The sequence below is a fragment of the Oncorhynchus nerka genome, linkage group LG7 (assembly GCF_034236695.1).
Source record: "Oncorhynchus nerka isolate Pitt River linkage group LG7, Oner_Uvic_2.0, whole genome shotgun sequence".
NCBI classification, from domain to species: domain Eukaryota; kingdom Metazoa; phylum Chordata; class Actinopteri; order Salmoniformes; family Salmonidae; genus Oncorhynchus; species Oncorhynchus nerka.
In genome coordinates, this window is record NC_088402.1 from 81899907 (window position 1) to 81911094 (window position 11188).

Here is an 11188-nt window from a genome sequence, read left to right on the forward strand (position 1 = left end):
CCAGAGCTAGATGGAGGGTGCTGGGGCGAGAAACCAGTCAAATCTTTATTCTGTGATCTAAGGTGTATTCCTCTCTTCATGGACTCACAAAGTCTGTGGAAAGATGAAGAATTAAACAAATACATTCATATACTGGATCTCTTGATTGCGCTTTTTTCTATTATCCCATTAATATAATTAAAAACTAAACTGTTTTAAGTGAGAAGCAGGGATTGGTCTGAAGCCAAAAAAGAAAGGAAATTCACATGAGCACCACAATGCCTAATCATGCTCTACTTAGTTACAGATCAAATGCTCATTGAGGCTTGAAACTGACAACTCTAATTTAAAACAACTGGTCATTTCTACAAGGAGGACATGGTTTATTTTTTATGTCCTCTTTTCAGATGTTATAAGAAAAATGCAATTATTTAAAATGTTTATCAGGTCTTACTGGGTCAAAATCCAATAATCTGACAAATGTGGTTTTATATTCATCCCTAGGAATCCCTGAATATATAATTTAGTGCAATTTTCTATTGGAATTGAATTAATTTCCATTTGTCAAGTAATAGTATTTATTAAATACTTATGTATCTAATTATTATTAGCTTATAGGTAGCCTACAGTATTTATATTAGTTTTATCATCACTGTTAAAACATTTCTCTCTCCAAAATAAATCTGGGAAATCGAAACACAAAAACGAAAAGCATGCATTGCACAGTCATTTTACTCACTCTGTCTTCCTATTATAGTAAAACTAAAGTCAAGTAGATTTCTCCATCAGGCGTCTTAGACTCGAGTATATCCAGGTACGAATCCTCCAACAGACACTACGAGGAACTTCGCGTGCCAAATGAATAGCCGAGAGACGCGCGCACTTTTTAAGCAGGAGATGCCCGGGAAGCGAGGAGACAGAATAAGTCATCACTTTTTCTCACCACCACCTGTACGGTAATATCCCCTTTCAATGGTTTCCATTAGCCTTTATAGTCACAAAGTCAGATTCCACAGCCACAAAGTCAGATTCCACAGCCACAAAGTCAAACTTGGTCTTTATTTAAGGTTAGAGTTAGGCATATGTTTAGCAGTGAAGTTTAGGGTTAGGTTTAAAATCATATTTTAAGAAGATCAATTGTAGAAAAGGGCGGGGTTTATGACTTTGTGGCTATAGAAGCTAGTGATGACCTGTTTCGACAGGTCAGTCCAGCTAAGGAACTATGAAGTCCAACATGGATTTCAAGAAATTAGGGAAATAACCAACCCGACTTGCTAGAAATGTAGCCTAACATTTAGTTTGTTTTGCCCTTGTTAGCTTGTGTGGGTCTAAATATCTATTGAGCAACCTTGGGTTTGTAAAAACCGAATTACTTTAAGGAACTGATTTTTTCCATCTTCAAAAATCTCCCACTCCCTCTGCATGTAGGCTACAACACCTGTAAGATCCCCCCCTCTCTCTCTCTCTGTCCTTAGGTTTTTGATAGCAGTCATTGTGTTACAACATATAGGTCTGAGTCTAATTGGGTTCAGGGGGAAAGTAAAAATAATAATATATTTTCAAAATTACACAAAAGAGATGGTAGGAATGGCAATGGTTATATTTTCACCTATTTTCAATAGTTCTGACTCATCTTTAGAGAAACTGCATTGAGCACACTTTTTTTTTAAATACTAAATTAAATTCTAATAATTTAACCAACTTCAGTCAATTAAAAATCGAAAAAATACACTAATGGGTCAAAAAAGACAGGGTTAACTTAGACTGTTGACAACATGCAAACTATATTGTGTTGCAAAATGTTTATTGAAAACATAAATACCCCACTGGGCACACACTGGTTGAATCCACATCAGTTCAATGAAATGACGTTGAACCAACGTGGAATAGACGTTGAATTGACATCTGTGCCCAGTAGAACATTTGCACAATGAGCACTTGTTGTCTCTCAAATACATTGTTACAGTTGTTGGTTAGCAAGCTTGCGAATTTGAGCCATATTAGCATAGACGTGACATCAGTCAAACACCTCAAAACAAGACATGGTATCAATGACAAGATACAAACGAGTTGAAACGAGTCACCTACGATGCCCCACAAGGCAGCATCTTGTCATTGTTACTATCTATCTGACCGTTCAGAATCATAACAACGCACATCTTCCGGCCACATCGATGTGCACACATTATTTTCGTGACGTTGCCAGGCAACCCATCTAAAGAGTTGGAAGGAGGGAGAAATAAGGCGAGGGTGACTAAGAACAATTGTTGTAGTACGTATGGGTTTGGAATGGAGAGATGACAGAAAATGTTCCCTAGACTATTGTCTGCGTGACACACACACATAGACACGCGTAGATTATCGTCTGTCTGTGTGAGTCGCTTTCCCTCGCTATCGGGCCTCATTAGGAAGAGATACTGAGCAACCCTGAGAACCGTTATTTTTCTCTTACACACACACACACACACACACACACACACACACACACACACACACACACACACACACACACACACACACACACACACACACACACAAAGTTCACTGTTTCTGTGCTCCCTCCTTTTTATAGACATGTATTATTATAGTAATATAATAATAGATAGTCAAATAACTTAAAATAATTGAAATTATAGTAATTTACAGTAAATGCATCTTAATTGTACAATTAATTTACTGTTGTGGTCAAAACGGTAGGAGCATATTATTATATATTTGTTTTACTTGTATGCATTATCTTTGAGGTTTTAGTATATATAATGGCCATCAATGATTCTAATAAGGTGTTTAAAATGCAGGTTTTAGCTCCGTATCCTCTGAGAGTTGAGTCATCTCTCTCCATGACAGGCTTAATCACACATCTGCATGTTTAAAGTTTAATGGCTGAGGTGGGAGCTGGTGGGAGGCTTTAGGGGAATACATATTGATGATGACTTTGTCATCAATTGCCTCTCCTACCTCTCCCTTTCTCTCTCTTTCGCCCTCGCGCCTTAGATATGACCACTGTCAAGGGAGCGGGGGAGATAGTCCATCAGAGAAAGAGAGAAACAAGATGATGCCTAACGAGGGTTGAGCTTTTGCGCATTTAGCCTAGTGAATATATCAAAGTCTATGAAGTATGACAACGTGAGACTAGGTTAATGGGGAACGTGAAGAGAAGGAAAAGGTTGGGTTTGGGGCTGAGCTGGAGTAAGCTTCTAGAGCCTCATGGGGTTCTCTTTCAGGACTTTACAAGTGCAGTCCTATCCTGTCCATGTGTTGTCTTAAATGGTGTGTCAGTCTCACTTTGTGGCTGGTCAGTCTGTCAGTATCATTAAAACTATTAGAACATTAGAACATAACAGAACACTCATCAGAGCTCTAGAAGCAGCCTCACCGTCGACCGGACGACAGATCATCAGGGCCCGCAGTCAGAGGAAATATAGTCCGGATTTGATTTTTAGTGGCTGTTAAAATATTACTGAGCTGATTAATATTAAAATATGTGCATGTCTCTGAGCTATCTGTCTCTCTCTCTCTCTCTCTCTCTCACTCCCTCCTTCCACCCTCTCCCTCTCTTTTGCTTCTACACCTGCATTGCTTGCTGTTTGGGGTTTTAGGCTGGGTTTCTGTACAGCACTTTGAGATATCAGCTGATGTACGAAGGGCTATATAAATAAATTTGATTTGATTATTTCTCTCTCTCTTTCTCTCCCTCCCTCCTCCTCTCTCTCTCTCTCTCTCTCTCTCACTCTATTATTTCCTGTCCTTGTTAGCTGATGTTCGTTATTCCTATTGGGCAAAGGGTTCCTTTTATTTGTGTTACTGAGCAGCGTCCTTCCATGCTCCCATTGCCTCTTCAGATATCAGAGGTGTGAGCAGAACATTCAATTTACTGTAGCTAGGGCCGGGAGACTTATTTTGAATTGTTTGTTTAAGGTGCCTCATATATCGCGGTGCAACAAGGATAAATCTCTCTCTGTCTCTCTCTTTCTCTTGCCGTTAATTCAGACTCAGTCATTTTTCTCCTCTCTGTGTAAAGAAAAAGAACAGGTACTTATTTATGGTCATGTAACTCATGGAATATTTATTGCATTTGTCTGTGCGTGCTTTGTTGTATACGCTATCGTATTGAGCTTTGTGTTCAGCCATTGTCAGAATTCAAGGCTCATTTAAGATTTAATTGAAGATGATTTCAGAACCTCAAAGAATCAGGACCTGCGTGTTCTTCCATTAGACAAATAAACATAGACTCTGATGACAGTATGAAGTAGATTTTAGTGAGAACATTGATATATAAAGACGTAAGATAGGCATCACTGTGAGCTCCAGCCAGAGGGATGTACGGATAGTGTTGGAGAGATGCTGAAGGATGGAGGGATAACATTGGTAAGACGGTTGTTGAATCCCCTAGAGGTAGGTTCACAGTCTGATGATGTCTGATGGCCACCATTGCTACTCCCAGTGGTCCCACTCCTCAGCTACCCACAGCTAGACTCACACTACAACAGATCCTACTATCAAATCCCTATCCACTGTCAGTGGGGATATATATCCATGTGTAAATCAATGTAAATCAATGTAGAGGTCCTTAGGATTTCGAAGATACCCAGCCTTCAACAGGGTTGTTTAGGGGCAGGCCAGAACGACGCACACACACACCACACATACTGTACACCAAACGACAGACAGGAGAGAGTTATTACTCAATATAACGATTGTGGGAGCGGGGATGAGAGATAAACAGTGAACGAGGGGCATCTATTTGACAAATGGTTAGTGACAAAAGAAAGAAAGAACAAATTCGTAAGACAGGAAAATGGAATTGAGGGCGTTTATTTTTAAATGCAGCCATCTCCATTTGTGTGAAGGTATACACTTGAGTGCACAGTGTGTGTGTGTATACAACATGGTGGTGCTGTGCAGTTCCATTAGGCTCTGATTAGGAGGCCTGATCCAGAGTGACAGTGTACAGATTGAGTTGCACAGCAACTCTCATTCTCCCTATTAATAATAAAATATACACATTGCTCTCTCTCTCTCTCTCTCCGTTTTGGTCTCTCTTTCCTTTTCGGTCTCTCTCTCTTTCTCGGTCTCTCCCTCTTCTTTCTTCCCTCTTTCCCTCCTGGTGTGTCCAGATATCTCTGGCTTCCCCCCTCTTCCTCCACTCCAAGCTCGGAGACATGGTCAGGCATACTAAGAGAAGTTCTACTCTCTCTCTGCAATTCTTTCTTTAAGTCCACTTCATTTTCTGATTAAACAAAACACAACCTTTCATTTCCTATTCCAATTGCTTAAGCAATAGTAGCTGACACTCTCCCTGAATGTGACATTTGTTGTTGGTGGTCATATCGAGGCACATTTTGTTTCTTAAAAAGGTTGGAAAGAACCTTGAGTTAACACTTTACTTACTAAAGCCTGCAGGTAAAATAATTTTTAAGATGCTCACGACAAGTCTTACAATTCATTATAATAGCATCATATGGAATTATACCTGCAGGCAAGGCTTTAAGTTGGCTGGTATGTTCAGTATATTGTGCCTTAGTTGAAATCATAGATTTGCTTTACACCAACGTTGTCTTTACAAAGAAGTATAATCAATACTTAATATTTCTGAACGCTTTGTATTTTGCGTAATTGTTGAGCAAATATTCCCATCAGTTGATCAGATTTCTGCTCATGTTTGATGTACAGTTGAAGTCAGAAGTTTACATACACCTCAGCCAAATATATTTAAACTCAGTTTTCAACCATTTCTGACATTTAATCCCAAGTAAAAATTCCCTGTCTTAGGTCAGTTAGGATCACCACTTTATTTTAAGAATGTGAAATGTCAGAATAATAGTAGAGAGAATTATTTATTTCAGCTTTTATTTCTTTCATCACATTCCCAGTGGATCAGAAGTTTACATGCACTCAATTAGTATTTGGTAGCATTGCCTTTAAATTGTTTAACTTGGGCAAAACGTTTCGGGTAGCCTTCCACAAGCTTCCCACAATAAGTTGGGTGAATTTTGGCCCATTCCTCCTGACAGAGCTGGTGTAATTGAATTTGGTTTGTAGGCCTCCTTGCTTGCACACGCTTTTTCAGTTCTGCCCACACATTTTCTATAGGGTTGAGGTCAGGGTTTTGTGATGGCCACTCCAATACCTTGACTTTGTTGTTCTTAAGTCATTTTGCCACAACTTTGGAAGTATGCTTATCGTCATTGTCCATTTGGAAGACCCATTTGCGACCAAGCTTTAACTTCCTGACTGATGTCTTGAGATGTTGCTTCAATATATCCACATAAATTTCCTACCTCATGATGCCATCTATTTTGTGAAGTGCACCTGTCCCTCTGCAGCAAAGCACCCCCACAACATGATGCTGCCACCCCCGTGCTTCACGGTTGGGATGGTGTTCTTCGGCTTGCAAGCCTCCCCCTTTTCCTCCAAACATAACGATTGTCATAATGGCCAAACAGTTCTATTTTTGTTTCATCAGACTAGATGACATTTCTCCAAAACGTACAATCTTTGTCCTCATGTGCAGTCTGGCTTTTTTATGGCGGTTTTAGAGCAGTGGTTTCTTCCTTGCTGAGCAGCCTTTCAGGTTGTGTCGATATAGGACTCGTTTTACTGTGGATATAGATACTTTTGTACCCGTTTCCTCCAGCATCTTCACAAGGGATTGATTAGCACTTTTGGAATTGATTAGCACTTTTTGCACCAAAGTACGCTCATCTCTAGGAGACAGAACACGTCTCCTTCCTGAGCGGTATGACGGCTGCGTGATCCCATGGTGCTTATACTTGCGTACTATTGTTTGTACAGATGAATGTGGTAGCTTCAGAAATTGCTCCCAAGGATGAACCAGACTTGTGGAGGTCTACAATTTTCTTTGAGGTCTTGGCTTATTTATTTTGATTTTCCCATGATGTCAAACAAAGAGGCACTGAGAAAATAGCATTTCTTCAGCTAGGCTGGATAAATGTCACCACATGTTTCTTAAGTTTCATTAGTACTCACATCAAAAATCCCAAAGCAAAGTTATACCTCACTTCTGAATTTTTCAAGTTATTACATAAAACCGATCAGAATTCCAAAGAATGCCAAAGTCGGAAAATGTTTTTCCGGGGTGTGATCGGCAAGTCAGCCTATTCCCTATAAATTAAACTCCAACAGAAATAACTTCAAATGTATAACTTCAAATTAAACCAAATTTTGCACGGATTACTACTAGTTTACATTTAATTTTCAGACAACTTAGAAGCAAATACTTTATGAATGTATTGTTACAAATCAACTTCAAGGTTGTTTGCCAACTAGCATGCTAACGTTAGCCCTACTAGTCTGCTAACGTTAGCTCTAATGCTAATGTTACACTCTATCAACACCTAGCTTACAGCTACATTAAAGTAAGCCAATGTTTTGGACATACACAACACCATCTAACTAGTTATCAAAGAATGTTAGCTATATGCAGTTATCTTTGCCAAAAAGCTAGCCAGTCAGCTAACGTTATCTATTTGAGCCAACTAGCTATTAGCCTAGCCAGCCTAGCCAACCACCATAGTTATGGTCTGCAAGCTAGAGCCCAACTACTGGAGACCAGCTAGAACACAACTAACACAACACACCTAGAACATAACCGCAGATTAAAAGTAGAGAGAGCAGATTTACTGATTGATGTCTGGGGCCCTTGCGAGGCAGAGAGAGTCAGGGAAATCGGAAATAGATAGATCCCAGATGTCCATCAGCTAGCTCGCTAGCACTAAGCCAAGGTGGAAAAAGTTACAAAACTCCAATAGCCTACTTCACAGAAAACATGCTGAAAAGTTGACAAAACAAAAAGGACAACAGACAAGGTACTAGGCAAGCAGGTGTGATTTTCTCTTTAGTTTTGAGCCCACGGCAAAAAGGCACCAGAACCTGCTGTGCTAATGGGTTCCCACTAAATAACATAACCACAAAGTCTGTGAAAAGCATGCTGCATGGACGCACGTGCCCCATATTCTCCTTGTTTACATCACACTTGAACTAATATACGAACTCGGTAGCACAGACTAGATCCTCCATATGATGTTGATAAATAGTGCATTATGGGTACTTTAGAAGATAGCCAGAAATAAGTAAATAAATATGTAATAACCCGAAAACATAACTACTTTTGTACTTATAGGTAACCTGATCTTGACTAAAACTAAGTTACTAATCCTTTGATTTCCTTTAAGGCAAACTAACAGGCTCACTTTTGAACTCCCCATCTACTCAAATCCGATAAAACAATATAGAGGTAAGATAGATATCAATTTTGAGACATGACATGTTGTATTTCATATTTTAGTATATGCTTTTCATATTAATGCGGAATTCCTGTTCTTTTTCTAAGATTTCTCAGTTAACAAGCATATCTCTGTAAAATGTCAACAGAGCACTGAGAATACCACAAGCTTTTTAATGTCAAAGCCTTTTACATTTATTTCAGGTCGATTCATGTTAATTGTGATTTTTGTGACCAACGGAAACAATTTTGCAGAAGACCACCACAACATCTAAACTCCTCAAAAGTCTCTGCGAGAAGCACCCCTTCAAATTAGTGGATTTGGCTAATTCAGCCACAGCCAAACAATCTCCATAGACAAACATTGGCAGAAGAATGGCCTTACTGAAGAGCTCAGTGACTTTCAACGTGGCACCGTCATAAGATGCCAGCTTACCAAAAAGTCTGTTTGTCAAATTTCTGCCCCGCTACAGCTGCCTCGGTCAACTGTAAGGGCTTTTATTGTGAAGTGGAAATGTCTAGGAGTAACAACGGCTCAGCCGCAACATAAGCTCACGGAATGGGACAGTTGAGTGCTGAAGTGCATAGAGCATAAAAATCATCTGTCCTCGGTTGCAACACTCACTACCAAGTTCCAAACTGACTCTATAAACAACGTCAGCACAATAACTGTTAGTCGAGAGTTTCATGAAATGGGTTTCCATGGCTGAGCAGCCGCACACAGGCCTAAGATCACCATGCGCAATGCCAAACATTGGCTGGAGTGGTGTAAAGCTTGCCACCATTGGACGCAAAACTCGTTCTCTGGAGTGATGAATCACACCTCACCATCTGGCAGTCCGACAGACTAATCTGGGTTTGGCAGATGCCAGGTGAACGCTACCTTCCCGAATGCATTGAGCCAACTGTAAAGTTTGTTGGAGGAGGAATAATGGTTTGGGGCTGTTTTTAAAGGAAATCTTAACTTTACAGCATACAATGACATTGCAGAAGATTCTATGCTTCCAACATTGTTTCAATAGTTTGGGGAAGGACCTTTCCTGTGCACAAAGCGAGTTCCATACAGAAATGGTTTGTCGAGATCGGTGTGGAAGAACTTGACTGGCCTGCACAGAGACTTGACCTCAACACCGACTGCGAGCCCGACCTCACTAATGCTCTTGTGGTTTAATGGAAAGCAATGTTCCAGCATCTAGTGGAAAGCCTTCCCAGAAGAGTGGAGGCTGTTATAGCAGCAATGTTCCAACATCTAGTGGAAAGCCTTCCCAGAAGAGTGGAGGCTGTTATAGCAGCAATATTCCAACATCTAGTGGAAAGCCTTCCTAGAAGAGTGGAGGCTGTTATAGCAGCAATGTTCCAACATCTAGTGGAAAGCCTTCCCAGAAGAGTGGAGGCTGTTATAGCAGCAATGTTCCAACATCTAGTGGAAAGCCTTCCCAGAAGAGTGGAGGCTGTTATAGCAGCAATGTTCCTACATCTATTGGAAAGCCTTCCCAGAAGAGTGGAGGCTGTTATAGCAGCAATGTTCCAACATCTAGTGGAAAGCCTTCCCAGAAGAGTGGAGGCTGTTATAGCAGCAATGTTCCTACATCTAGTGGTAAGCCTTCCCAGAAGAGTGGAGGCTGTTATAGCAGCAATGTTCCAACATCTAGTGGAAAGCCTTCCCAGAAGAGTGGAGGCTGTTATAGCAGCAAAGGGGGACAAAGTACATATTAATGCTGATGATTTTGGAATGAGATGTTCGACAAGCAGGTGTCCACATACTTTTGAGAAAGACCCCACTGAACGATTCAGAACATGAAAAATCATATTTATCTTGGTAAAATGTATTTATTAACATCAGGAAGTGAAATTGTCCACCCCGCTCTGGGCAAAGTGGGTTGACACCCTATAGTGAGGGTTTGGTCTCAGAAGGAAAAGGAAGGAGATGTGTGTTTTGATTGTTACATTGCTGAAAGTGAATGTGTATTTTGTGTTGTTTTTCCTCACTATCTCTATCATTTACAGTAAACAACCTATTATGTTATGCCACCATCTCTATTAACTCTGCCTTAAGCTAGAACCTCAGGTGGATATTTGAAACTGTTCCTCCCTATTGTATTTATCAAGCCGGGGCATAAAGTGTGAATTCTATTTTAATTGGATTCCACAAGCCATGAGTTCCAACTGTGGGTTCCTAATGTGAATGCGGGTGAACTCGGATTCAGAGAAAGGTCTTCATATGTCGAAGATAAGGCCATCATGTCGAAGATAAGACCATCATGTTGACGAAAAGGCCATCATGTCAAAGAAAAGGCCATCATGTCGAAGATAAGGCCATTATGTCAAAGATAAAGCCATCATGTCAAAGAAAAGGCCAACATGTCAAAGAAAAGGCCATTATGTCAAAGAAAAGTCCATCATGTAGGAGATAAGGCCATCGTGTAGGAGACAAGGTCATCATGTAGGAGACAAGGTCATCGCGTAGGAGACAAGGTCATCGCGTAGGAGACAAGTCCATCATGTCAAAGAAAAGGCCATCATGTAGGAGATAAGGCCATCATGTAGGAGATAAGGCCATCGTGTAGGAGACAAGGCCATCGTGTAGGAGACAAGTCCATCATGTCAAAGAAAGGGCCATCATGTAGGAGATAAGGCCATCATGTAGTAGATAAGGCCATCGTGTAGGAGACAAGGCCATCGTGTAGGAGACAAGTCCATCATGTCAAAGAAAAGGCCATCATGTAGAACAGTGGTTCCCAAACTTTGTATAGTGCTGTACCCCTTCAAACAATCAACCTCCAGCTGCGTATCCCCTCTAGCACCAGGGTCATCTGTACCCCCTCTAGCACCAGGGTCAGCTGTACCCCCTCTAGCACCAAGGTCAGCTGTACCCCCTCTAGCACCAGGGTCAGCTGTACCCCCTCTAGCACCAGGGTCAGCTGTACCCTCTCTAGCACCAGGGTCAGCTCACACTCAAATGTT